At 31.3% G+C, this 7,423-nt stretch overlaps 1 pseudogene; it reads right to left on the minus strand.

The window, feature by feature from the left end:
* Positions 1-2,542: 2,542 nt before the first annotated feature.
* LOC145130860 (uncharacterized) lies at positions 2,543-4,564 on the minus strand (annotated as a pseudogene).
* Between the last annotated feature and the right edge of the window lie 2,859 nt (positions 4,565-7,423).

Below are 7,423 nucleotides of genomic sequence, written 5' to 3' on the forward strand. Positions count from 1 at the left end.
ATATGGATTTGAATAAGGGTTTTCATCATCTGAAGAAAAATCATATATTACTTCTGCATCATTATTATCTGAATTATTTTCTATTTCTATATTATTTTCTTGAGTTTCAGATGGAATTTCTAGTGCTGCAAATAATTTAGTTAGTGTTTCTACTTTTTCTTGTAAAGTTTCCATATATTGTGTGTATTAAAAATAAAATTTTTAGTTTCTTTTTTCTAGTAAAGTAGTTGTTTTTTCTATCATATTTAACAAATTAATTTTGTTATTTTATCTTCAAGGTTTTTTTATTTGTTCTTGTTTCCAATTTATACTATTATTTATTATATGTATTGCTTCAATATTAGATATACAATTTATCATTGATATGTCAGAATCTATTTTTAAGTCTAAAAGAAATTTTTTAGATTGTTTCAATGTTTTACGAAAAAATTTTAATTCTTGTTTATTTGTATCTAGGCTTGAAAAACTCATGATTATAATTTTATAATAATAATAGTTTAGTTTCGTTTTAGATTTAAAGTTACGATTAAAATTTATTTAATAGTAGTGTTTAAAAGACATATGTTTTAGAATACAAATAGTTTTGTTTTTAGACGTCGTATTTGCTTGTAACGGATTTTAATACTAGTTCTTATGAAATATCTAACATCATGAATATGGTTATTGTTTAAAATCGTACCTTGATTATTAGGTTTGTAAGAATCCTTGAGATTTTTCTTAGAATTATTTATAGATTCTTGGATTTGCTGTATTCTTAAAATAATATTTTTATTAGGAATACAATTCATCAAAATTTTGTTAGACATAAATATATATTTCAAGCATGAATTTGATTAATTTGATTATTAAGAACGAGTATTATTTTAATAAAAATTTCAAATTTTGTAGAATTAATAGTTAGAATAACTCGGAATGAGATTATCATGGAGAAATAATATAACAATTGAATAGAATATCTTGAGACATATTTATGATATTAAATCTTCTTTCGATAATTTTTAATTGTTTTAATAACGATGATTTTTTGAATATGGGTACTTAAAAATAATGATTATTTATTTTCATGTTTATGATGTTTATCATGTTTATGATGCTTATCATGTTTATGATGCTTATCATGTTTATGATGCTGCATATGCATATATTCTTATTAACGATAGATTGAATATGCAAACTGATAATAAGAATAATAAGAACGTTACTTAGCTCTGATACCAAATTGAAAAACATAGCGGAATTAATATGATTAGGATAGAATATACCTGAATGATGCGTCGGAATGTATTGACGATGGATTGATTGTCTGGGTTAGATATGTTTATATGAATATATGGATATGTTTGGATAGGGTTCTGCTATTCAGAAATAGACGAGCTATTTCAACAGAAGAAGATTGAGATCAACTCAAATCTTAAACACTCAAACTTAGCTTGTTTATTCCATATGGGCAAAGGCCCTATTTATAGGCTCAAAGGAGCCGAGTACAATAATTGAGTTGCAATCGTTTGATTGCAATATGACAAACCTATTTACATTATAGCCCCCTAGACTATTGAGGGACTTACACACTTTATGTTACATCACAATAATACGATAGACATATAATAATTATCCTACCGACACTTTAATTTAATAACAATCCCTTCCATATTGAAAGGACCCCCTTCCGTTATGGTAAGCCAAGTTGTAACGACAACACTATGCAACACCATTTTCAACAAATCAACTCCTCTTTCTTCTTCTGCTTTTCTTCACCTTAATGACATTGACATAATTGAACAACACCTCTTATAAAAGGTGTAGATTGGTGTTTACATGGCCTTACAATGTTGTAGACCATACCAATTACCCTAAAGGCTCAACCAAGTCCTATAAGGCTCCATAAGGTAACTTGTGCTAGATGTTTGGTTTTTCATCCCGACCGGTTAAGACATGTATTAAAGGCCCAATCCGTTTCATAACAACTTGGATAAAATGGTGAGTTGTATCGAAAGAATGTGATGTACAACATGTAGCATCCTAATGTTGGTCCATATAAATATAATTAGATTTGATGATGCAACCATGTAATATAATGTATCCTCGTATAAGATTGATATTCTTATAAATCCATACAAACTCTCTCAATAGCATTTTGTGTAGACAATCAATCTTGGGAAATTTATTTATTTCAAAGTAAAGAAAACATGTTAGAAACTTCATAAATAAATTGATGAAAAATACGTTTGTTGTTTTGTATTTTGGTCTTTATTAAATGAGAAGATACTTTCTTTCGACACATATGTTCTAAAATAATATGCAACAAATTTCGAACCCATATACATTCAGAATAATTGGCAACAAATTTTAACACCAAAACATAGACAAATAACACAAATCGACCAAAAAGCCCAAAGGGTATAAATGGAATTACATTTCTCCCTTATAAGAAAAGTCAAATTTCTACATCTAACTAAAAACAACCATGAATCAATTACCACGGCCAAACATGAAGCTCTCCCACTTTTATATACAACAAGCAACAACCTTTCCCTTTCTAAACTCAAAAGTCAAAACCATGTTTTTCGGATTCCTTTGACCATAATAAGAAGTCAAACTCTCCTATCCCCTAAAAAACAACTCCATTAAAAGTTGGAACACAAAAGGATTAAATGAGTACTAGGATACTAGATTACAAACCTTATTAAACAATACATCTTTGTTGTTTATGTGCATAATCCCACCCTTGAGAATGCATTTCCACCTACTTTTTGCACGTGTCACCTGCCAACTAGTTTTTACTTTTGTGATTCTCTATAATAATAATCATGGGCATTTAAGTAATTTCATACCTTGATAAACTGAGCCATAATTAGGTGATATGTATTTACTTCATCGCCGTGATCCACATCATCAAGATCATCATCATTTTCATTCAAAGGCTCTTCTTCATCACCATCCACAACATCATTTTGGTTGACCATGGTAGGAGTTGGTACTTGTAGCTCTTAAAACATACAAATAACGCAAAATACCACGAACAAAAATCAGAAAATAATAAAATAAAAACCGAAACATTTTTACATAACATTAATAATTAGTTTACCAGGGGGAGCTGATGTGTTTGCTACATTATAGTCTTCGTTCACAACTCCTTAGTAATTGTATATCTTTGAATTCAAGATAATAAAAAAGGAAACAAATATGAATATTTGCATAAAAATTACAAAAATCTTGTATAATATAAGATACAATCATACAAATAATGAAATAAATGCCAAGAAAGCTTTACCTCAGAGTTATTAGTTATCAAATCTCCAGCTCTATCTTGCTGTGGAATATGTCCACCTTGAAGATATTGTGAGGGGAAATATTCCCTCTTTCGTTTTCCAAAAGATAAAAAGAAATCCTATGAATAGGATTAAAGAATTTACTAATAGTAAACTAAAGAGGTGTTAATATGTATCAAATAGAAGTAAGATAAACAGGCATTAACTAGATATTAAGAGTATCACTATGGTAACCTGAGTTGTAGGTTGACTAGCTGCTCCTCTTTCAACCTATTCATGGTTTTCCACGTAGGCTAAAAGAAATTAAATAATTAAGAATGGTAATAAAGTTTAGTTATTAATATGAAACATACCAAGATTAACATCAAGAGGGGGTCTTTGGTTCAACCAATTAGAAGTTTACATAATCAATCAAAGAACGTATTAATTAAGTCTATAACTTCAAAAAAGAAAAGGTATTAATGAATTATATGGAAAGAAAGATGTTCATACCATGTAAGGGCTTGGCCTCCTAACTCTGCTCTCTGAAGCTCCACTATTGTTTACAGGAGGATAATCATTTGGGTTCATGGGAGTGCCCTCAGTAGGTATGTTGTGTGAACTGTCCAATGAACTTGGTAAAGGTGTTAGGGTTGTTCCAGGTATTGGTGTTTGAGAAGGAAAAGGCGTTTGCATCGGAGTCTGTACACAAACAACCATACTTAAAGAAACAATCGATGAAGGGATGAACAATAACTCAAATCTCTATAACTAATCAAACCTATACATAGGAAAATGTGTAGTTTTCGCATAAATAACATATTTACTATAGATAACTCACCGGAGGAAAAAGTAAATCAATATTAGGAGTTTCATACTCTTCAAGGTCTTCATAAGGTACATTAAGATCATGAACATGGTTTGTCGGGATCACAGGGGTTGTTAGCTTCATAGAAGATCTATCAATTGGAACCAGTATAGCCCCAACTTGCATCATCTTCAACTCTCATAATTACATTGTCACCAGAACACAAATCCCCAAAAACTAGCATAACATTTGATCCAACCAATAACGATAGATAACATCTGACTCACAATAGAAAAATCAGTCAGCTGGATTAAAACTGAAGAAAATCAACCACAATTAGCTCAAAACAAGAAAATATATTATAATAAAATCGAAAATCACTCACTCCTTGGAATTCGGTAAGGATTACTTCACCAGGGCCACCATTGTTGATGAATTCTTCTATGATGTTGTTGATAACGTCCTCGATGACTTGGACATACCCAGTGCTCGTCGACGAAGTTGCCATTTGGCCGATCACTAGAAACCTAGCTGGTAAGTATGTTCGTCAGAATTTAATTTCAGGGTAGAATTTGGTAGCGCGTTGGAGATTGGGGAAGGTTTAGAATTTAGATGATCGAATAGAATGTGGAGTGAGAGAGATTGGGGTGCGGAATAGAAAAGGGTATAGAGAGTGGAATATAAATAGGTTTGCATCCATTTATATCGGAAGGGTCCACGTGTCTTGCTCATTACTATTCTTTTATGCCACTTTGTCATTGTCTAAAGAGACCAATTATATAAATAGGAATCAATTAATTATCTTTTTCTAAAACTAGGGTGTTGTGTCATCCTTACCATACTATTTTCTCTATCATGTAGGTTTCACATGTGTGTCATGTCAATTTTACTATACAAAGTGTGGTTCTTTGCCACACAATAAGTGTGGATACCAAGGTAGAGAGAGATGGAGAATTGAAGTGAGAAGAGAGAGAAAAGGAGCACGACACATTTTAGGTGAAGAGAGAGGAATCACACTCATTACCGCATACTAGGGGCGGTGTTTGCTACACTGAGGTGTCAAACCGCATTCCTTACCGTAGCCACACCCTCTAGTCTAATATGTTCAGTAGTTTTTGTATGTGAGAAATTAAATATCCTCCTATTTATTCTTCTTACTCATCCTCTTACCACTTTTAGATGTTGACAAGTGTAATAAAAAATTATTAATTTTATTAAATATGACAAATGTCTCAATCTTAAGTATGTTGGAAGATGGTAGGATAGAAAAAAATAGAAAGATATTTGATTTCTCTTTGCATATTGTTACTAAATTGTTCCATTTCTACAAGCATACATATATAACTTATTTAAGTTTAAAAAAAAAACATTTAACTATCGAAACCCATAAAATTTTTTCTCATATTTCATTATATATTTCTTTAATCCCATTCATATTCTCTCTAATTCCATTCCCATTTTATCCAAATCCATTTTAAATGGATTCTTGTAACAAATACAAAAAAGACGGTTATAACCAAAGACGCAATCCGCGCAACAAAAGCGCTTCTTAAGATTTAGCATATTCCGTTTCGGAAAGCCAATACCCAAACTACCAACAATACTAACACTATCAACAACAATATAACCCACTCTCAATGAAACAATCCTACAACCAATTTTATCTTCCGCAAGAAAATATTGGTTATAATCACTATACTCAGTTTTCTCAAGCAATTCCAGAAGCTCAATTCAAATATTCTACTCCCGAAGTGTTGCAATTTCTTGAAGTGAAAAACCTATAATTCGAAAAATCTAGTGATGAACTCGCTCGCGTCCATTACATCCAAACTAAAGAAGCAAGTGTTGAACCCAAATCCATCGTCGAGACCGCACATGATTATACCAAACGGTAAAATTCAGAGAAATTGACCGAAAAAAAAGAGGTGGCATTGGCGAAGGTGTAAATGGACATATTAGAAGAGAAGGAACGCAATAATCAACAATGGTCAGAGGCATTTAGGAGCGGGTTCTAGATCATTTTAGAGCGCAACTGAAACGTAGGCACAAAATGAACCCCAAACGGAAAGATTTTCAGAAAAAAAAATGTAACAATTTTAACTGCATTTACAACTAAAAGTTGAATAGTTTAGCTAGCGGTAGATCGAAGATTGATCTTTTAAAGTCAAAGAAAAACGAGTATCAAGGGATCTATAAAATGAAAACATTTACACATGGGGCAGCATAACACATGTTTTTCATGTATGTTTTAGATCACCAAGTTGTTAATTTTAATGAAATAATAAAGATGGTTTAGGAGGGAAGCAACTTCACGACGTGTCCATAAACGCGTTGCTGCCATGACCCAAAACCTTTGGTTTCGACACTACAATAAAATGAAGCTAATGAAACCCTAACAAAATGTTGCATTAGGCCTTGAAAAAGTTGCATAATGCCTAAAGCAACCTTTTACCAAAGGTTGCATTAGACAAAGTTGCATTTGACCTAAAGCAACATTTTTCTTGAAAATTGCAATCCTTTTTTAAATAGTTGCAAATCTTTTTTGGATGCAATCTGTTTAAATGTAACCTTTTTATGCAAAAACAACTTTTTATGCTCATATGCAACTTTTTTTTACATTTAGATGCAACTTTTTTTTAACTGTTTTAGTTACGAAAATGCAATTTTTTTATAATCAATGGCAACATTTATTATGTTTCTAGTAAATATTTTCAACTTTTCTCTATGGTATATGCAACCTTTGTTTCGTCTTTAATTGCAAAAAATTCAAATTTGTTTATAGTCAAATGCAACTTTATTTTTGTGACTTTTCTAACGCTAATGCAAACGCTACATATGTTTTACTACATTGCTACGAATATTCAGTACTACTAAAATCACACCATAACAATAATAACATAAATATATTATATAACTTTATGGACTCCTTTGACATGCCTAAATTCCAAATAACAACCATAAATCAAAGTCAACACAAAGTTGTCAACTATAATCACAAAAAAGTATTAAAAATGTTATAGATGTGTTCTAAACATAGACGATAAATCATATTAGCAACTATCGACCTTCTGGAGGTTGTTTTGCCATAAACTTCCGCATCATGGCTTCAAGTTTTCTCGTTGGTTGTTAATAGCTATTCGCATAGCTTCTAATTTGGCCTATTTTTATGGTCCTCTTGGGTATCTTTTCGCATTTTAGTCAACTGATTTCTTTCAGTTTCATTTGCTTTGAATGATTCCATAAGTCCCGCCGGAATCTTGTATGATGCATCACCACCACACACTTTTTTTTATCAATTTATTAGTAACACATCAACCATAAAGTTGATGGTATCCATCATTCGCTTTGTTCATAACAATCATATAAG

Source organism: Lactuca virosa, chromosome 8 (assembly GCF_052849685.1).
Source record: "Lactuca virosa cultivar CGN04683 chromosome 8, Lactuca_virosa_CGN04683_v6, whole genome shotgun sequence".
Taxonomy (NCBI): Eukaryota; Viridiplantae; Streptophyta; class Magnoliopsida; order Asterales; family Asteraceae; genus Lactuca; species Lactuca virosa.